Consider the following 23,247-nt stretch of genomic DNA (forward strand, 5'->3'; position numbering starts at 1 on the left):
GGGGACGCTAGGTGGCAGCCTCCCTGGCCAATGTTCATTTCCCACTCTCCCATGTGGCTCCATGGAACATGGAGTTCTCCACAGCCTGGTTGGGAGATGGGATGGCCGCTAGGGGGCGCTGCCAAGACTCAAGAGCCTGGCTGGACGAATCTTCAGCCCCACCCGGAGGTGCAATTAGGACCAGGTGGTCAAGCACCTGGAACACTTCCGGGTGGGGTATAAAACGAGCCAGCCTCCACCACTGAGGAGCCAGAATTGGGAGGAAGAGGACAAGGTTGCCTGGGAGGAGTGGTGGTGCCAGGAAGAGTTGTTGTGTGGGATTAAAGTGCTTTGGGAGTGTTCATTGCCTGTGGGTCACGGGGAAGGCGTACGCCCACGGGTGAAGAAAAAATAAAAAGCCTGTGTGTTTTGTACACGTGCCTCTGCGTAGTCTGTGCCGGGTCGGGCGCTATATAGCGCCTTTTACAATATATATATATATATATACACAAAGTATATGCCTGTTCCTGACAACATCTGGTCATACTCCGCATGGTGTCCTTGAGGATCTCCTCCCAGACCTGGATCAAGGCAACAGTGAGCTCCTGGACAGTCTGTGGTGCTACTTGGTGGTGTTTGATGCACCGATACATAAAGTCCCAGAGGTTCTCAATTGGATTCAGGTCTGGGTGACATGTGGGCATATCAAAGGCATCAATTCCTTCATCATCCAGGATCTTCCTCTGGACAACAGAAGGCCAGGCATTGTACTGCAACAGAAGGAACCCAGTGCCTACTGTACGAGCGTAATGTCTGACAATGGCTGTGAGGATTTCTTCCAGATACCATTGTAGCAGTGCGCCTAATTAAGAACTTCATTTCCCAGCAGTCCTTGCTGGGGTAAAAGGTGGTCAAAGGAGGTTAAAAGGAGGGCAGGGGGAAAATTGAGAGAAAACGTTTGTTTTGTTTTTGTGCGTTGTGTGTTACGTTTTTTCTGTCGTGCTGTCTGCTGTTATTTAAACCTTAATTAATCATTGTGTCCTGGACTGTATTCATTTCTTGGGGTCTGGATTGTCTGTCTACTTGTGCACTGAGAACTGTGTTGGAATTTATTGGTTTTCCGGAAGAGTGGAGCGCTCCTGAACCATCCAACCGACTTCATCCTTTCAGTAACTACCGATAAGACTGAGTTTTCTTTCACCCTCTCAACATACCCTGGACTTAACTTCAGCACCTCTCATTTCATCCGGTTTGGTTTACATGGACTTTGCTGTGTGGTGTTTGTGTTTATTTGTTAAATGTAATATTGCCAAAGGGGTCAGGGGTGGTATTATTGTTTTCATTTAGTTCATTTAATTTCATTTCATTATATTCTTAGTGGCTTAATGTTTCCAGTACGTTTCATTTGGTCTCTGTTGTGAGTGTGTGTGGGTTGATCCAAGGCTGGGGACGTTCCTGGGGTCTCCTCTATTAAAATAAATAAATCACCGTCATTATTGACAGTGTGAATCGTAGCTGCCCCTGCCCGCTACACCATTGCCTAGCATGTGGAGGGTCACAAGGATTTGCCTCCCCAGACCATCACTGACCCACCGCTAAACTAATGTTGCAGGCTGCATAACGTTCACCACGGCATCTCCAGACTCTTTCATGTTCGTCACTTGTGCTTTGATCTGTGAAGAGAACGGGGTGCCAATGGCAGAGCTGCCAATCGTGGTATTCTCTGACAAATGTCAATCAAGCTGCCTGGTGGTGGGCTGTGCACACAGGTCCCACTAGAGGAAGTCAGTTCTTCAGGCCAGCCACATGAAGTCTGTTTGTGACACTTTGGTCATAAACATGCACACCAGTAGCCAGCTGGAGGTCATTTTGCAGGGCTCAGGCAGTGTTCCTCCTGTTCCTCCTTGCAAAATAAAGGGGCAAATACCAGTCCTGCTGCTGGGTTGATGCTCTTCTATGACCCTGTCCACCTCTCTTCTTTGTGTAATGGCACATCTTCTGGTATCTCCTCCATGCTCTTGAGACTGTGCTGGGAGACACAGCAAACCTTCCTGTGTCTGCACGTTTGTATGTGCCATCCTGGATGAGCTGCACTACCTGTGTAACCTTAATCATCTGCAGGGACCGCCTCATGCTGCCAGTAGTGACAAGGACACTAGCAAAACACAAAACTAGAGAAGAATCAGTCAGGAAGGATAAGGAGAGAGCCACTGTCTGCGGCCACCATTCCCCTTTTGGGGGTGTCTTGCTGCTGCCTCTCCATCTGTTGTCACTTTCATTCGCACCAAAGCAGGTGACATTGACTCACAATCACTTGTGCTTCCTAACTGGACAGACTGATATCCCTGAAGCTAAACTGACTTGGTGTTAGATTGGGATGATTAAGTGTTCCCAATCCTCCCTCCAGTAACAAGCCACGAGTATACCATAAATCAAACAGTAACTCCGCAATTCTGCCTCCTTCTGTCCCTCCAGTTAAGTGTTGCCCGCTGCCTCCCGACTCCGAATAACATATGAATGACAAGAATGATATGAGGTAAGATTTTTCGGCAGAGTTCCAATTTCAGTGTTAGGGACCGACGGGACTGAATTTACAAAACAAATACATTTTTGTTAGACTAGCATGAGCCCCTTATAATTAGGCCCTCCGGCTCTGCCTACCCTGGCCTCTCCCATGGCTGTACCCCTGCTGTTTTCCAATTCATACTTGGATTGCATCCCTTCGACAGGCTTCTGGGAGTACTAGTCCAATAAAAATCAAATGAACTCAACAGCGTTTCACAGACTCTCTTTAAGGTGTGTTTTTAAATTTTAAATAGGTGCTTTAAATAGAATCTGCCTTCCCTCATAATACTTTCTCTTTAGAAATACACCTTTTAACATGTACCCAATTATTTAATTTTGGAATCCAGTCTTATTCAGCAACCTTAATCCATTTAAAACTGTGGAGAAGCTGAAAAGTAACAGCTTAAGGCAGAATTGAGAACTGAATGTAAAGTCAGTCTATCCCAGGGTGGGCAAACACACACAGACGTCGGCTACAGAGAGAAAACAAAAATCATTAAAAAGATGCAGCAAACAAATAGGTGCCGGGCCAGCATACATTATAATAATCTCACTTTTCTAATATTTTGAAGACAGAACGTTGCAGTTAACGTTGTGTAGTCCTGATCTGATGTCACTTAAAATGAACTATTTGTTGTATTCCCCTTTCTTTTGTTTGAGAGCCCCAAATTTTTTGTCTATTACTGTTAGCGATGCTCATCTGTTTCAGAATTTAAAGCAAATTTAAAGATCCACCAGCTTTCTGGAGTAGCTGGTTCATCTATCACTCATCAGGAGTAGTCTCCCCTGTACTTTCTCGTATCATCAGATATGGGGATGGATATTTAAGGAGTAAACTACAAGACAATATATGTATTATATTTTTATACAATATATGTATTGTAGATGCCACACGGGCTGGACGGACATCCCGGCCAGGAAAGGAAGCAGACCCGGAAGGAAGAGATGGACGGTGTGGAAGAAAATTATGAATATACTGTAGACACCCCCCACTGGAATGCCCCGATTAAAGCAATAAAACACAGGCAGGAGAAAGCGTCAATCGTTATTCTTTATCTAAATCTCCGAAGAGATAACGAGTGTATTACATGATAGCCACCTATTAATCACATTAGCGTCCTCTGCGCTATATTTATACAATTCATTGATTAGGTCACTATTCTTTAAAAGGAATTCTTAACATGATTGGTTACACCTAGTTGCTAACGGGACATGGCAGATGTTCATACCTTAGATGACTACAATTTGATTGATAGTCCTGTTTGTTTAGGATATACGTGACTTTTTCATTCTTATTTTTATTTTAGGAGATGTGTCAACTTTGCCACATAGATCTTGTTTTACAAAAAACTAAAGAACAGTGGCCTAATTCATTTTATGATCCAGATTGGTACAAAAACCAGGAATCTTAGTACTACAGTATAGAAGAATAGTTATGCCACAAATATAACATTTCTCTTAAAGGGTTATATAAATAACAAGAAATACATTTATCATAGTGAATAATAAAAAAAAGCGTCAGCTTTTAGGCATAAACTCAGAAGGATATGAGACTCAGACACATGCCAGGTGCACATTGGACCAGGGTTCAAATTCAACTCTTACAATGGACAGCCCCTGTTAAAGTAGATATATTACTAGGGAACTGGTATTCTCCCAGCACTCTAGATGGCAGCAGTCCTGTATATCCACACTCAGTGGTAAGCCAGCAGGGCATACTGGGAAATGTAGTCTGGCAGGGCAGCCCTGCTGGGGTCACGGGATGCCATAAGAGGGCGTTCCAGGGAAACAAGCTCCCTGCTCAAATAATGGACTTCCATGTCACCCAGAAGTACTTTCATCGGGCAATCACGCTGGCACTGGAACTACTCCCGGGTCTGTAATAAAACGGACCACACTCCCTTATACAGGTGAGTCTGAGCTGGGAGGTAGAGAGGCAACACAAATGGAGGAGAGCAGTGCGTTGGTGAGAGAGCATATTGTGAAGAGAGAAAGACAAGTGTTTTGTGCTTTGTTTAATACTTTTTTGGAGGTATTCAAGGTTTTGTGATCATGTGGGGGTTTGGGCAGGCTGATGCCAGGGTGTCCATCACAGTATATTATATTTTTATATTACTTGCCGCTCTCCGTGGCTCTGGCCACGTAGCAGTGAAACAGGACAAACTTTTAAAATTAATAAACAAAAAGGTGTCACTAGCTAAGCAGAGGCAATTTACACTCCTGACGTCACGCTTCTCCCTCCCCTCGGCCCATAGCCTCTGTCTCGGATTAGCATGAATATATCGCTCCTGCAAGCGAACTGTGATTCTTAGCACGATGAGAGAAGTCGCAAAATCAACCGGAATGTTCAAGAAAATTCTACAACAAAACCCGATCTAAATCTGTTAAGTGGTTCGCTCGCTCGCTAGTTAGTGTAGGTAAGGTACATGCCCCGAGGCTGGCACATGAGTAAGGAGGGCCCCACCACTCTCCCTTCAGCCTCTCTCTAGGATTCGCACAAATAATTCGGTACTACAAGCGAACTATGATACATAGTGCAATGAGAGAAGTCGCAAAATCAACCGGAATGTTTAAGGAAATTCTAGAAAAAAACCTGATCTAAATCTGTTAAGTAGTTCTCTCGTGAAAAGTGGACGGACAGACAGACAGACATTGGATTTTATATTATAGAGATGTACATTAAAAAACAATAACAACAAATCAAATTAAATTAATAATATATTAAACATATTAAAATAAAAGTAAAGTTGAATAAATTGGACTCGGCAGCTGCATGATGGATTTGGCCCAAACGTTAATACAGATCTACAATTTTTGTGTAACAACCACATGCCGAATTTCATTCATCTATCTTGTTGCATTTTTGAGTTATCGTGCTTATTACACACACACAGACAGACATCATTCCAAAAAAACGGTATTTTCGGACTCAGGGAGGTCTAAAACGTCAAGATTCATCAAAATCTCGAGGTCAAATTTTTTCATGATTACTATATTTTCTCTATACTTCGTATACGAGAAAGTAAAAATGAGTGTGGTGGTCTTCTTTCCAAGATTGCAAGGAAAGAGCTGTGATGAAAGAAGGATTGGAAGGAACTGAACCTTTTCAGTTTAAGCAAACAGCAATCAGGAGATGACATAAATGAAATGTTCAAAATTATACATGGAATTAATACAGTGGATCCCAGTTGTTATTTTAACAGGAAGACATGCAGATGTGGAAACTGATTAAAGGTTAATTTCACATCAACGCTGGAAAGTTTTTCATCATACAGAGTACAATACAGTAGATATATGGGATGGTAGACAGTAGGATTTTAAGGACCTCTGACACCTTACTTGATGATATATTTCAAGAGTCAGACACCTAGAGATCGTCAGAGACTGCTTTAAGACATGGAATCACACTACCTGGACAAAGCTGCTCCTTCTCATCATGGAATGAGGCCACACATTCAGTGTTGGGTCCACCTATTTGGCATCCCTAGGCTCAAATCTATAACTCAACATCCATTTAACACTACAATCCCTGAAGCCTACGAAAAAACTTGTAACACCATCATCATGGCACTGCCAGATCTAATCTCTAGCGTGTCAAATCGCTTGTGTACTGAAGTGACTTTAGCTGCAGGTGGAAGTCCCATTTTACTTTATGGTGCCAAGCAGAGTTGTGCTGTGGTGCAGCAGTCTATTAGCCAGCAAAAGCAATGTGAAGAAGCTACGATTTTGTCTTTGTCCAGTCTGATAGTGGTCATGGGATATCGTATCTTTGATTGCTGATACAACAAAGGGTTCTGAGCAGTCATCAATCACAGTACCAACTTTGGGCATCACTGCTCTTGTGAAAAGAATGGAGATAAACGCAGTCAACTCAGAGAGGGAGAGGCAAGTTCGTTGTACAATGTGAACATCACTGAGAGAATAAAACTGAATAATAAAAAAACAAGAGCTAACTTTTACAGTTAGCCAAAATTTACACAGGATGTTACAGACTCGAATCAAATGTACATTTTTATTATATTATAGCAAAACTAGCTTTGTAAGCCCGTGCTGTAAAAAGCCTGGGCTCCTAGAAACAGTGGATTCTGGCATGTCAATCAATCAATCAATCAATCAATCAATCACATCAGTTGTGCATTAGCGGTTAAGCGAGGTTCTCTTTCCTCGGCGGTTTCATTTTGCCAACATACTCGCCTTCATTGTCTATCAGAGGTTAAGCGAGTTTCTCTGTCCTCGAAGGTTTCGTTTGTCTCTGTGTTCGCCATGCTTGTGTATTAGCAGCTAAGCGAGTTTTACTTTTGTCAGCGTTATTACTTTGGCGACAGAGTCAATTTCTTTGAGCTTCATGCTGTAGCCTCACACTTTCGAGACTGACAGACCGACAAACACACTTCCACGTGTAGACATTTAAATATAAGTAAAATAATAGCAGCTCACTACTCAAAACACGGAGCGCTCGGACTAGACTGGCAAACTTTTGGTTATGAGACAGCACTATCTATGTATTAACTTTTGTCGATTGACATTTGAGCTCGGGTTTGTAACTCACTAACAGCAACATGTAAATTGAATGATTTTTTATTAACTTTGGTTATATTCTTGAATAAAAGCACATGTGTTAATTTGATATTTGGCCTAAAGTCTTCACATATTATACACTTCACATCATTATTAGTATAACATGGAAAAACTTTCTGTTTTAGGTACAGTATGTGTTCAGCATTTCTTGCACCACATTTCCTGTCATCCTACACTTACCCAGATCTTTGTAGACACGGAACACACATGAAATGAATGTGTTCCAAATGACGATATATTAGTTACCCTGTACAACTCCAGGCAGAATAAAGAGACTTGGGATAGCAGGCTGCTTGCTGCTTGTGCTGATCGACACGTTTGCAAATTAAAAGACGCTGATGAGGAGGTGCAAAGGAATTTAAGGTTGCCCAGGATTACGAGTTTCTTTGCAGGCTTCAGGGATTCTAGTGTTTATATAATGTGCCCCTTTACTTCCCACCAATAAGTATTCATTTTTAAATTGTGGATAAGTCTCGATGGTGCCTTGGAGTGGAGCTTATGGTCGATGGGAGAAAATGGTTACATTAATAAAAACCTCTTCATACTGCATGATTCCAGAACAATCATGGAGATTAGGCTGCTCTGTGGATGCATCAGACTTTGACTGTACAGAGAACCCAAGAAATCCCATTGCCAGCTATACCAGGAATTAAGTTTGATTTGCTTGCTCAGACATTCATTTCACAGGTCAAAAGAGTTCACAATTGAGAAAGAAGATGGGACCAGAAGAGGTAGGAGCATGAAATATCAGTGACCTCTGATTTACAAAATGTTTTCAGTTTCATTATCACTTGGGCTTCCCTTCTTTTTGAACCATGTACTGTCACAAACTCTGCAATTTAATTATAGATTGTTGCTTCATTTATTTTCTCCAAGGTTATGGAATAGGATGGGCTTGAGGAGATGAAATTTAATGTCAGTAAATGTAAAGTGTTACACATACAAAGTAAAAATGTGAGGTTTGAATACACAATGGGAGGGCAGGGCTGAAAATGATATCCACGTTATGAGAAGGGGCTCCAGTGGACTTGGCACTATCAACTGCTAGGCAGTGTTCAGCAGCCATTAAGAAGGCTAAGAGAATGTCGGGTTATGTAGCACCTTGATATGTGGAGTACAAGTCCAAGGAGGTTATGTTGAAGCTTTATCAACTTGCATCGCATCCAGGATGGGTCTGGGACACTTAGCCAGACAGGAGGACAAAACAAAGGAACAGAGGAGGAAGGCTACTATTACAGAAGATGTTTGCTAGATGGCAGGATCTCAGTAACCATGTGAACACCTGCAAGTCCTGATGGGAGTTGTAGTGCCATGAAGCAGTCCTGCTGGGTCTCATAGGTGCTTCCAGGGGGTACTGTGGGGATTCATGATCGGTGTTTCTTAGGGCTAGAAGTGCTTCCACCGAGCTATGCCTTGGCACCGGAAGTACTCTTGTGTCCAACATAACTGGAAGCCGTACAGTTTCCTCTAGTGGAGTCAGAGTTGGGAGGGTGGAAAAAAGGAAGGAAGGAAGAAAGGAATTATTCACTGGAGGGCGGTGGACCGAGAGAGAAGAGAAGGATTTGATTGGAATTGTGCTTGCACAACCTTAGAATAAACCTTTGTGAGGTATTTTGATGAAAATAAATACATATATACATACATACAAACATACTGTGCCTGTATCTGTGTTGGTTGTGTCCAGGATTTGAGACTCAGTGGCACCCCCTATCTGTCACACTCCGCAGTTAACAGAGACAGACTCTTTTCTTAAGTGGAGATGATCACTTGCACAGTAAGTGCCTGAGGCTCCCAGCTGTAGTTGACTATCAAGTGAAGTTCCTCTTCTTGTAATTTAAAACAGCCTGAAGGCTCTGATGACGAACACCATAATATATTGTCTGGTAGTTGTGTTGTTTATTTGATTTGTTTTTTTCAATTCCTAATGAGTGTTAGGAGCAGTTGGAGGAAATACTTCTTGAACTTCAGATGCTTTTTTGCTGAAATGTATTTTACCCAAAAACTTTTTTTTCATAGACAATACTTTTTATTGGTAATTGTAAGGTATGTTTCACAGTGTACCACATATAAGTGTTTGAGCAACATGCAGTCTTAAATTAGGAACCTTTATGCATATCTTCTACTTTTTTCTCAATTATCATGACATTGCATAATTTTAAGCAATGATGTTTTAAATCTTCTTTTCTGTAATAAATTAGATTTTGCACAAAAAGATTCTCTCCTCCATAGTTAACAGTTAACGTGGATTGACAGAAATTGATAGGCTTCATTAATGTTAATACGTTTAGAACTGATGACTTTTACTGGGTGTTTAAACAAATCAGTATTTTTTATGTGTATTGTCACGTATGCCAGACTAGTGAGTCTTTTATGCGGACTGTTTTAGATAGATAAATAGACAGAACTTTATTTCTCCTCTTGAAGGAAATTTGGCTTTTTACAGAAGCTCTTTAAAAATACAGACAGATAGATAGATAGATAGATAGATAGATAGATAGATAGATAGATAGATAGATAGATAGATAGATAAACTGTTAGTACTGTATAAAGGACCCCCGTCACATTTCCCGACACACTTCTGCTGAACAACTTGTTATCTGAAGGTCCTCAGTGTTGATGCGTCACAGAGAGGATGTGCAGCATTGTTCATTATGGCACTGTTCATAGTTCTCTCCTACGCTACTACCTCCAGGGGCTCCAGAGTGCATCCCATAACTGAGCCTGCTCTTTTAATTAGCTTGTTGATTTGGTGGGCCTCTCTTGAAGTGTTGTGACCAGCCCAGCACACCACACTGGCCATCACAGAGTTATAGAAGATGTGAAGGATGTCACTTCCCATATTAAAGGAATGCAGCCTCCTAAGGAAGAAGACCCCATTCTGCCCTTTCTTCTGTAGTTCCTCTGTGTTCAGAGACCAGTCCAACCTGTCATTAATGTGGATCCCCAGATAATTGTAGGAGTGGACCACCTCCACATCCACTCCCTGAATAATGACCGGAAACAGTGGCTCCTTTGGTGCAGTGAAACATTATTAAGCATTTCCTAGGTTTTGCTGATAATAAGAGCCAGACAATTCTCTTTGAACCAAGAATACACCAGGAGAGTATTGGAAGGTGGAACATTTTTTTTACGCAGTTTCTGCTTCCTTCTTTAGAATGGGAGGAACAGCGGGCGACAGACACCTGGTGTCACTTGGACCACCAAGCAGGATGTCACATTGGACCAGAGAAAGTAGCGCTTAAAGGACACTCATGAAATTCCCATTTTGGCTCCACTACAGAGTTCCAAAATACTGTGTATCTACTATTTATACATACATATATATATATATATATATATATATATATATATATATATATATATATATATATATATATACACACAAACGAGGGACTTTCAAAAAGTTTCTACACTTTTTTTTTTTAACTCTATTTATTAAGAATTTCAAAAACAAATGACATCACTTTTCTACATTGTCACCTTTGCGATGCAATTTTTCCAGCATCATTGTCACCTTCTTCATGATAATGGGCTAAGTGTTGGGAACAAACGTCTAAGCGCTTGCTCTTATGCTCCTCTGTCAGTTGCTTAGGCTGACATATATCAGGGCATAGGCAGATCCAACACTCGCATTCAGCTCTCCTGCAACCTCTTCAAATGTTACACTTCTGTTTTCATGAATCAGTTCCAGGGTTCTATCTTCATCTCTCGTGGTCATGGCTGTAGCAGGACGTCTGGCGCGCTCTACATCCGTCACACTAGTACGACCATTTTCGAACATTTCAATCCACTTATAGACGACTCTACGAGTTTGAACTTTATCCCCATACTGAGCACGCAGGCGTAGATGAATTTGTGTTCCCGGCAGACCTTCTGCCCACAAAAAGCGTATGACAGAACGCTGTTCCTCTTTGATGCAATTTACAAGTTTCGCAGCCATCTTCACCACAGGGTGACAACTCTTATACTAAACTGCAAGGACAGCCGGCTTGCCAGGCAGAACTAGTCACATGACACTCTCTTCACCTTTTCTTTTTTTTTTGTTCTTTATTTTGCCTTATACAATTTCTTGTATTAGGAATTTGCTAGTTTTCGCATACCCCTTGGGGTCAGAGCACAGGGTCAGCCATTGAACAGCGCCCCTGGAACAATTACAAGTTAAGGGTTTTGCTGAAGAGCTCAGCAGAGTAGGATCTCTTTTGGCAGTGACAGGGATTCAAACATAAACGGGGATTTTCCAATAAAAATATAGAAATGCGGAAACTTTTTGAATGTCCCTTTTATGTATATATATATATATATATATATATATATATATATATATCCTAGGGGGTTCCCCCTGCACACTTTGCTCACCAAACTTCCCCCCACTGCCCCCCGGCCTGTTCTACACACCAGCCGCTTCGTGTCTCTGTGAAGAAGGAGGCTGAATGCACCCCAAGGAGACGCAGTCGTTCCTCCGAAACCCCTTCTTAAACGGTGACACAATGGGATACAAATACAGTTTAATTTGACCTCCTCTTTGCTCGATCAGTTGCTGTCATGCCGCTGCTGCCATGTCGCATGATCTGCATCTCTGCAGCACTCTGAACTTTGAAAAGCCTGTATAGCAGCTCCCCTACTCTTTATCTTTTATTTCCGGTGGTTAAATCTTTTGGCACAAAGTCTTGTCTTGTGGGGTGTGAGTTCTTGATATTTTTTCATTCTTAATTTAAAAACGCAATAAGAATCTGAAAATCTAACAACATCACGTTAAAGGTCGATAAATTCTGAAAAGAATGATAACAAACATATATACTGTATGTAGGTTTTAAAATAAGCCAAGTTTAAAGTGGGACATAAAAACGTGACATAAAATCTTTGCACTTTTAGGCTTTGGATTTTATATATAGAAAGTAGATTTAAGGGCTTGAGTAACTGTAAAACTACGTCACTGTATACTACGGGACCGGAAGTGACGTCATCAGAGGCATCGGAACCTGGCGGGATTTCCCGGGAATGGTCTGTAAGAGACTGAGAGAGACAGTTAGCACACTCTGCCAACCCCTGATCTGACGTAGTATTACAGTTACTCAAGCTCTTTGGCTGCCTCCTAATTGCACGTATGTGACACATATATACAGTATGTATATGTATATATATACAGTATGTAGATATGGATACAGATATAGATATAAATATACTGTAAATATATTGTCATGCTTCGGTTGCTGAGTTGCACAAAAAACAAGCAGTTGAGTGCTGGGCAAAAAAAACCAAACTTTATTCTGGGACTAAAACAAATCGCATTAAGACTTTATTCAATAAAGAAGCTTTCATACGAACAGTTCTCAGCAAAGCAGTAGCTTCCAAGCGGCCCATCCTGCTCCAGCTGGTTTCTCCACTCTATAAGAACTCATTCTACAAGCGGGTTCAGATGCAGAGAAACACTCGGTGGATCAGACTCGAATGCCGTGTAGAAAAGGTAGAAAGAGAAGCCAAAAGGGTAGGTGGGTGCTCAGCTTTAAATGATCTAAGCATTGTGCAACAAACACCTTATGTGATAATGTGGGCAAGGTAAGAGTGCCAGCAAGCGACTGCTGGGGGTGGATGGGACAAATGCACAGCAAACCATCTAGCGGGCTGTCTCCATGGAGTTGCTGCCACCAGAGGAGACATAGAGGCAGCGACAGCGGTCACAATACACCTGTATATGTAACCTACCCAGGCCATTACACGGCATTAGGAAAAATTAAAGAGACAGAAGCTGTGGATACTACGTTTGAGATAAATGTACAGACAGTCTGGACATGGCTAATATCGCCGCTCCTCTCAGCTTTATCTGCAGTGTAGGGTGGTCAAGAACTGGCCTAGCGTGAATGACATCTGTTTGTTTGTGTTGAGTGAATAGACGTTATTCTGGACCAGGGCTCCGAGTGGGGTTGGTTCTTGTCTTGCACCACATGCTTGCCACTGTAACTCTATAAATGGATGACATTTGTTTGAAAAAGGATAAATAGATGGGAATTATTTACAGTTACAATAAAGGTAGATGTTGCAGGTTATTGTACACAATTCAGCATAAGCTGTCAGGGTCTGATTGCAAAATCAGAAGAAATTGAGCCGAATAGAAAAAAAAAAAAATAACCGACTAAAGAAAAACCTGGGAAACACTTGTAGCCAGAGGCAATAAAGACATCATTATGAAGGTAACATTGACAGGGAAATGCAGCATGACAGACATTTTTGAGCAGAGTTAAAGGCACTGTTTCCTTCTTGCCTGTAGCACATTTTCATATACATTTAATCCATATATTTTATACAGTATATGTGTCTATGAGATGGAGGACAGACGGGCATCCCAGCTGGATGATGGCATGACCACAGGACAAAAAGGAAGGGCCAGGGGATGGCCAAGCAGAAGCCGGAAGCCAGGAGCAGTTCCATTCCCCATACATTAGATGACAGTTGTCCGCTGGAGCATCCAGGGTTGGAGGCCCTCAGGGTTTCATGGGAACTGGAGTCCAGAAGAGCATCAGATGAGGCAAGCAAAGTGCCTCAAAATGACAAGAGTCCGAGAAGTAAGGTTTATTGGAATGCAATCGAGAGACGAAGTACGAGGCAAGACAAGACATATGCGTAGGAGGAATGCTGACAGTACAAGTAAGGCAACAGATATCAAATATTTTTAATGTAGCTAGTAAATATATAAAATATAAAATCTACAGCATCAATTAAATGTTCATATGAAGGAATTTCGATTCTTTCAAACTGCCCATTTAAATTAACTATTTGTTTGGAACCTTTCCTCCCCTTTATATGAATATTAGGATGAAATTATTTAATAATTCATATATAATTCATATTTAATATTGTATAACACTGTCCTGTTGGAAACCACATAGTGAAAATGTATAATTAAAATAAAACAATACATTCAAAAATCTTAAGGCAATAAGAGCTGTGCGCCTTGATCTCAGGGTATTGCTTCAGTTCATGAATCAAATGAACAAGGATTGTGTGACTCTTTCTCGGGTAATGATTCAGCTCATAAATTAAATAAAGGAGAGTTATGTTACTCTTTTTCAGGTAATGATTTAGCTCACTAATCGAATGAATGAAAATTGTATGTCTCTTTTTCTGGTAATGATTCAGTTCCCAAATCAAATTTTGAGCAATTGTGTAACTTTTTCCCAGGTAATAATTCAGTTCACAAATCCAATGAACAAGAATCATGTGGCTCTTTCTCAGGTAATGATTCACTTCTAAAATTAAATAAATGAGAAAAATGGGTCTTGTTCTTCAGTTTGCAAATCAAATGAATAAGAATCATGCATATTATTCTCAGGTAATGATGACACATGTCTGGTGCAGTCAATGAACCATAAAAAAGTATGCATTAAACTTAACGTTGAAAGGAAATCATTGTCAGAAATTAGAATAATACTGGTAAGGTTTAATTTTCTGTGACTAATTTGTTGGATACATAAAAGGACACACATACAGTATATATATATATATATTAGTTTAATTATATATTCTGTTTATAACAAATTGTACAAACATGTGACTGATACAATCTATTATAAACATATCCTTATTGTACTGCTACTTGTGGGATTAATGAGAGAATCATCCATGACAGAGACTTTGTTCACCAATAATGATTCAGTTTGAATTCAAAAATATCATAAGGGAAGTGAATGAGAAACATGAATCAGACAGGTGGTACTTGCACACAAGCTTTAAACACCCACCTCCAAAATGAAAGATGACATTACACATGTGCTACTGTTGAGCACCACCTAATGAATACATTCATCCTCACAAATCAATTCGTAGGCCCCAATGAAAAAAAGTTGTTCAGAAAAAACTAAATACAAGCGAAACATCCAAAACCTACTTAGCCGTCTATAAGACACAAGACCCTGCTAACAAACCTATATAGCAGACACCAGCTTTCCTGCCGGCTATACTAAAGATATGTGCGTTCATCTTGTTTTTTACATTTATTTTCACAAGTATTTTCACTCATTTTAATAGATCTAGAATGCATTTTATTTGGTCACTTTCTTTCGTTTATATTTTAACATTCCAATGGTTAACTTCACATCAATGATTTTTAATAGCTTATAATATATATATATACTAGGGGGCTTCGTCCCCTGCTTGCTTTGCTTACCAACCCACCGGCCTGCGCTACGCGCCAGCCACTTCGCACCTCTGCCGCTCGCGTATGTGGATTTCACTTTCACAAAACAACAAATCTTTCAATTTTCACGGGTACGCATCTTCATTGAGAAAAAACACTACTTTTCCCTGATGGCAGCACGAATTAGACGATCTACAAGTCTCCGACTTAAAGTTTAAATCCGAATAATATATTCGATCTCTTTTTGCTGTTCCGTTATTTCACCGAGTAATAATTTCCGTTTGTTTGCATTAATGCAATCTTTACTATAATTTTTTTGAGACTTTTGAATTTTAGTACTTTCATTATCTCAAATTTGCTCAGCATGTGTATCACACCAACATTTTTGAACCTCTTTTCGACGTTCTACTTTGTCATCCACTCTTTGTCTTTTATTTCCGGCCCCGGGTGTGGTTAAGTCTCTTGGCACAAAGTCTCGTCTCGCGGGATTTGAAACTATTTCTCTGAAAAAGTCACGTCTCGTCCCAGGCTAAAAAGTATCATCTCGTCCCGGGATTTTTTTATATAATAAAGAGATATAATGATGTTTAAAATGTATAAAATCGAGAAACCAGTGTGACCACAGGATTTCTTGGCCTCTACAATTCTGAGAACAAACTTTCGATTATTTTTTGACGTCAAGGTAAACATATAAAGAGTAAGAACAAAAATTCAGATCATGAAGTTTTTGTGAGATTTCCACAACTGTGATATCCACACATTATTTTTTCTTCATTTTGTTTATGTTGTCACACGTGCAAGTAGGAGGCAGCTAAAGGGCTCAAGTAATTGTAATAAAACCAACCAGGGGGCAGCAGAGTGCGCCGACTTTCTGTCTCAGTTCCCTACAGACCTTTCCTGGGAAATCCTGCCGACTACGCCACTGTCAAATAAATGAGTCCAAGATATTATAAAGGTTTGGGGCAGCCACCCGTATATTGTTTTTCCCAGCTGCAGAAGGGTTTTCTGAATCACATACACGATGTGCATATCACAGAGTCCACAACAGAACTGGCTATAGTAGCCTAAGATGGAGACGTTAAAGGTCTTGAGAGGAACTGACGTCACTTCTGGTTCCGGCTCCTTTGATGACATCAGTTCCTCTCAAGACCTTTAAAGTCTCCATCTTAGGCTACTATATCCAGTTCTATTGTGGACTCTGTGATATGCACATCATGTATGTGATTCAGAAAAAACTCTTCAGCAACTGGGGAAAACAATATACGGGTGGCTGCCCCAAACCTTTATAATGTCTTGGACTCATTTATTTGACAATATGAAGAGCAATAACATGTTTACTTTCCCCCCTGAATTATCAATATGCTGATTAGCCTTTCCATTCGCTAAACAGATTTTATTTAAGTCTGATTTTATTTTTGTTTGTTTACAAGCACCTTAGGATGCTACCTCTTTCCTTCCTAAAATTCCTCTTCCTTGATGCACACTGTTGTGAATTTAATTATTATTGTATGCAGAAACTCCTGTTATTTCCAGATAAGCTGAAGCCTCGAGTGCAAAGAAATGTATCCCCTCTCTCCGCATTCTACCTTGGCAGAGAACAGCGAGCACATTTCTTATTTATTATTACTGTAAGTCGAGCAGCCGTAGGCCAGTTTGACAATATAGATTTAATTATATAAAATTCCGTAGTGAAAATTCAGAGCATGCAGCATCTCATCAATTAATGATCATTAAGAAATTTTTCTTTCAAATGAGTGCAAAAATAATGAATGGAATAAGGCATCATACTCCAAGGGATTCGATATATTATGTGAAAAATCACATTAATCAGTTATCGAGCCTGCATTTCACTTTTCATAGTTCTGCCTCTGGCTTATTCTCATTTATCAGGTTAAAAAAAAAAAAAAAACCTAAAATAAAACACATCACCGAGTCACCATGCCTTAGCTCTGTCTGTGTGGAGTTGACTTTGCATGTTCTCACTCTCTTTGTGTGAATTTTCTCCAGCTCTTTGGTTTGCTCTCACACCCCAAAAATGTACAGAATGGTTGAGTGGCAATTCTTAATTGGCACAGCATGTTTGAGAATGTGTATGTGTGGGTAAAGGCACCCAGTGAAGGACAGGCATGCTGTCCAAGACTGTTTCGAGCTTTGGAACTGGTTTGTTTAGTGCAGTTACAGAAGAATACAAAGACAAAAGATGGAGAGGCAAAAGTGTAACAAAAAGTTTTCAAATCAAATAAATGAGAATCACGTGTCTTGTTCTCGGGTAACGATTCAGCTCAAATTTGAAAGAACCAGGGAATGACACTAGTCTGGTGAAGTCAAAGAACTCATAAAAAAGTATGCATTAAAGTTAAGGTGACAAGAAATAATTGTGAATTGTTTGTGTAAGGCAGTACAATGAAGTTCTCAAATCAAATAAATGAGAATCACGTGTCTTGTTCTCGGGTAATGATTCAGTTTGCAAATCAAATGAATGACAATCATGCACCTCATTTTCAGGTAATGATTCAGTTCAAAATTTGAAAGTATTTGGTGAATTACACCAATCTGGTGTGGTTAATGAACCATAAAAAAACTGTCATTAAACGTAAAATGAAAGGAAATGATTGTGAATTCTTTCTGTAGTGTAGTACAGAAGAAAATGAATGCCACAAGATAAAGAGAACTAAAATAAAAATAAGATGGAGAAAGCTTAACCTTTCCTGGTAGTACAATATAACACAGCAAAGTAGTAAGAGTATTAATATAACAACTCGATTAAAATGTTACATCCGCTACTAGGCAGGTTACAGAAAGTGAGAGAAGGAAAATACCATAATAAGCCGAACAGAAAAGCCTATGTGCACATTTTACCTATTGAAGTGCTACAATACCACCATGACTAGATCTCCTGAAGACCCTGTAATTCTGTAAAATCAGTTAAAGAAAACAGATGAGAGGATGGCCATAATAAAGTTATTTAGAGAAGGTTGTGATTTTGGGTAAATTATTTCAGCAATCAGCAAAACCAGTTTTGTTTCTGATTAGCACATTAAAACAATCTAGATGAGAATAGGCCATTCAGCCCAACGAAGCTCGCCAGGCCTGTCCACTTAATTCTTCCAAAACAACATCAAGTCCATCCATCCATTATCCAACCCGCTATATCCGAACTACAGGGTCACGGGGGTCTGCTGGAGCCAATCCCACTCAACACAGGGTGCAAGGCAGGAAACAAACCCCGGGCGGGGCGCCAGCCCACCGCAGCAACGTCAAGTTGAGTTTTGAAAGTCCCTAAAGTCCTACTGTCTACCACACTACTTGGTCACTTATTCGAGGAGTTTGTGGCTCTCTGTGTGAAGAAAAACATTCTAATGTTTGTGTGAAATTTACCCTTAACAAGTTCCCAACTGTGTCCCCATGTTCTTGATGAATTCATTTTAAAATGCAAGTCTCGATCCACTGCACTAATTCCCTTCATAATTTTAAACACTTCAGTCAGGTCTCCTCTTAATCTTCTTTTGCTTAAACTGTAAAGGCTCAGCTCTTTTAATTTTTCCTCGTAACTTATTCCCTGTAGCCCTGGAATCAGCCTAGTCGTTCTTCTCTGGACCTTTTTCTAGTCCTTTTGTAGCTTGGAGACCAGAACTGCACACAGTAGTCCAGATGAAGCCTCACCCAGTGTGTTATAAACCTTCAGCAGAACCTCCTATGACTTGTAATCCACACATCAGGGCGCTATATAAACTGAGCATTCTGTTAGCCTTCTTGATGGCTTCTGAACAGTGTCTGCCGGTTGACAGTGTCAAGTTCACTACGACTCCTAAGTCCTTTTCATAAGGTGGACTTTTCATTTTCAGACCTCCTATTGTATATTCAAACTAAAATTTTTACTTCCCTATGTGTAATCTGCCTGAGCCTGTCTGGTATCCAAATCCCTCTGTGATGATTCAATACATTCCAGATTATTCGGAGGATGTTTTGGTCCCATTCTTTATTCAGGGCTGTGTTGTGAGTGAGCCCACTGCCTTGGCTGAGAAGCAACCCCACACATGATTGGTCTCTGGATGCTTTACTGTTGGCATAACACAGGACTGATGGTATCACCGCTCACCTTTTCTTTTTTCCGGGATGCCCAAAACAATCTGAACTGGGGGTTCATCAGAGAAGATGACTTGACCCCAGCTGTCCTGAGCAGTCCAATCCCAGAATATCAGTCTGTCCCTGATGTTTGTCTTCGCTTCTTTGCTACCCTTCTTGACACCAGGCCATCCTCAAAACATCTTCACCTCACTCACATCTGCCTGCTGCCATTCCTGAGCAAGCTTTGCCCTGGTAGTGCCCACAGCTGAATCACCTTTAGGAGATGGTCCTGGCTCTTGCTGGACTTTCCTGGGCACCCTGAAGCCTTCTTCACCAGATTACGTGCCAATCCAGCTAGCTTGGTATCATCTGTAAACTTAACCAGCTTGTTGTTTATATTCCTATGCAAATCATTTATAAATATTCAAAATAGCAGCGTCCCGGGCTGCTCTTAACGTTGGCCACCTCTGATAAAGTTCCTCATAACATCACCCCCTGTTTGCTGTGTTTTTGCCCATTCTGCACCCATCCACACACCACACTCTGAACTCACACTTTTGAAAACTTTTTAAGGACTAATGCAATCCATCTCTTACTGTACATGCCATTAAAGCACAACTTCCAGTTTCTAATATTATACCAAGGATAAATGAGCAAAGCATAGCAGACACATGGTATGTGACTTTGAAAGTGTTATGTGCCCTACATAAGGCACTACGTAATAGAGAGATAGACAGACAGACAGATAGATAGATAGATAGATAGATAGATAGATATGACAGGCATTATATAATAGATAGATAGGTATGAGAGGCTCTAATAGACAGATTGATCGATAAATAGAAAGATAGATACATAGATAGATAGATAGATAGATAGATAGATAGATAGATAGATAGATAGATAGATAGATAGATAGATAGATAGATAGATAGATATGAAAGGCACTAGATAGATAGATTGATAAGAAATGCACTATATAATTGATATACTGATAGGAAGAAAGATATGAAAAGCACTACATGATAGTGAGACAGCTATGAAAGGAACTATATAATAGATTTGACAAGGACTATATAATATATTCATGATACAAATGGCATTATATAATAGATATACAGACAGGTTGAAAGACAGATATGAAGGGCACTATATGATAGATATGAAAGTTGCTATATAGACAGCTATGAAAGGCACTGTATGATTGCTACAAAAGACATTATATGATAGACTTGAGAGGCACTATAGAATTGTCAGGTAGATATAAAAGGCACTGTATAATAGATTTGAAAGGCACTACATGATAGATAGGATAGAACATTATTAGTACACAATGGGAAATTTGCCTACTGCTACTTAAAAAATAAATAAATACACACAATGAAAGAAAGAAAACTTCGAACTTGGCAGTCCCAGTCCCAGTAAGGCGTCATACAGGCATATCGCTGCTGGCATAAAGGAGCCCCTGTGAGTTTCTTCACACGTTTCTACTTGACACGCTTTGGCATTTCACTTCATATTGTACTTTATATATATTTTGTTTGTGATAACTCAAATTTCATTTGATTTGAATAATGTGTTGGCTGTATGTCTCAGAGGGGATGTGCAGCATTGTTCAAATTGGGACTTAGTTTTGTCTTCATTCTTTGTTCTGCTACCACCTGCAGGGCATCCAGAGTGTGTCCAATAACAGTTTGCCCTTTTTAATTAGCTCATTGATTCGGTGGGCCTCTCCTGACGTGATGTTACCAGACCAGCGCTTCACTGTGTAGAAAATCACACTCGCCATCACAGAGTTGTAGAATATATAAAATGTACAAAACATATAATTTTACCTCTTATTACAGCATACATGCCCTGCCAATGCCTAGCATACTACAGTCCAGCGAGACTTTACTGGTGTGTTATATGGGTGCTATGACACCATCATTGCTTCTTTATAATGCCCAGTATGTGCATTCCATGATCCTCTGAGATTAAACATCCCTCTGAAGTGATCCTTCTTATTTGTATATTTCAGATTCAAATTCTTTTTCTATTCCTTGACTTTGTGTAACCTCTGCTCGATTTGGCTTTATTTTCGTATCCCCTTTCGGCTTCCATATCCTACACAATATCCCGACTTTGATCTTTGATTCCTGTCCGGAGCTCAGTTTGTTTGTTTATTTGTTTGTTTGTTTATTTCACGCCTTCACGGTTTCACCCTTTGGCTTGATATTTTGACTTTGCAGCTTCTCCCGATTTTCTTTTTTGTTTAAAACTGGTACTACCCAGGGCAGGCCATGCATCACCGATCTACCCAAATTATCTCACGCTGTGGTATTTTTAATAGTTACGAATTATTAATAATTTAAACATTTTGAAAAGGAGTTATTGTAAATATATTTGTAAATCCTCCTATTTCCAAAGCTGAGCTAACTCCAGTTCACACAGGGTATGAAGTCTATGAGAGCTGAAAATGCATATAAAGCATTACATTGAATATACATACACAACAAGCGGTGCAAAAAAATAATAATCATCATAATCATAGAGGAAGACAAAAATGTTTCCCAAGAGAAAACTATTGCTGAGGTGGCTGCAGTATTTCACAGCTTAAGAAAGAAGCGCCCTTAATAGCACTTGATTTGGCTTGCACCGATGGCAGTTTTAAAGCTATTTGCATGTAAAGTATTCTGTCACTTCACATGTTTGAAAACCAGCGGCATCAAGCCGTTAGTCAAACTGAAGGAGCGTCTTAAGTACCTGATTTCACAGAACGGGTAGATAGACCGATTTTTTTTAGTGGATTACACTGTCCCCTCATTTCATGATGTCTTGAAGTAACATTAACATGATGTATGCCATCCTGCCCCAAAATAAAGGCTCAGGTGATGGAGACACATGACAGCAGGTGGCAATTAGTTATTTCTTGAACGGTTGACGATTGTGTGAATTAATGTCTTCGGGGTATACGGTGGATTCAGAAAGTATTCAGACCCCTTCACTTTCTGCACACTGTATTGGGTTGTAGATTTAAATTGAAATTGATAAACCATTTCGGAGGATGTTTTGGTCCCATTCTTTATTCAGGGCTGTGTTGTGAGTGAGCCCACTGCCTTGGCTGAGAAGCAACCCCACACATGATTGGTCTCTGGATGCTTTGCTGTTGGCATAACACAGGACTGATGGTAGCGCCGCTCACCTTTTCTTTTTTCCGGATGCCCCAAACAATCTGAAAGGGGGTTCATCATGACTTGACCCCATCAGTCCTGAGCAATCCAATCCCAGAATGTCAGTCTGTCCCTGATGTTTGTCTTGGCTTCTTTGCTACCCGTCTTGACAACAGGCCATCCTCAAAACGTCTTCACCTCACTCACACCTGCCTGCTGCCATTCCTGAGCAAGCTTTGCCCTGGTGGTGCCCGCAGCTGAATCATCTTTAGGAGATGGTCCTGGCTCTTGCTGGACTTTCCTGGGCGCCCTGAAGCCTTCTTCACCACAATTGAACCTGTCTATTGTAACTCAATCAGCATGACAGAGTGACCTCCAGCCTTGCCCTCAGGAACACTTTCACCCGTGTGAACAAGAGGATCACTGAAATGACGTCAGCAGGTCCTTTGGTGGCAGGGCTGACATGCAGCGGAATGTTTTTTTGGGATGAAGTTCATTGTCATGGCACAGAGGGACTTTGCAATTAATTGCAATTCATTTGATCACTCTTCAGAACATTCTGGAGTAGATGCAAATGGCCATCACAAAAACTGAGGCAGCAAACTTTGTGAAAATTAATAGTTGTGTCATTCTCAAAACTTTTAACTATGACTGGCCCATAATGGCAAAGTGAAAACATATTTTCAAGAAGGTTTACAAGTTTATAAAATAATTAAAAACTGAAATTCCTCATTCATAGAAGTAGTGGAATAGCAAACCCTTAATTCACTACTT

At 40.3% G+C, this 23,247-nt stretch overlaps 1 protein-coding gene across 2 annotated transcripts in view; it reads right to left on the reverse strand.

The window, feature by feature from the left end:
- Positions 1-23,247, reverse strand: part of cntfr (ciliary neurotrophic factor receptor) — a 734,458-nt gene that overhangs the window by 325,375 nt on the left and 385,836 nt on the right. The window lies entirely within an intron of this gene.

The sequence above is a fragment of the Polypterus senegalus genome, chromosome 7, assembly GCF_016835505.1.
Source record: "Polypterus senegalus isolate Bchr_013 chromosome 7, ASM1683550v1, whole genome shotgun sequence".
In the NCBI taxonomy this organism is placed as follows: domain Eukaryota; kingdom Metazoa; phylum Chordata; class Cladistia; order Polypteriformes; family Polypteridae; genus Polypterus; species Polypterus senegalus.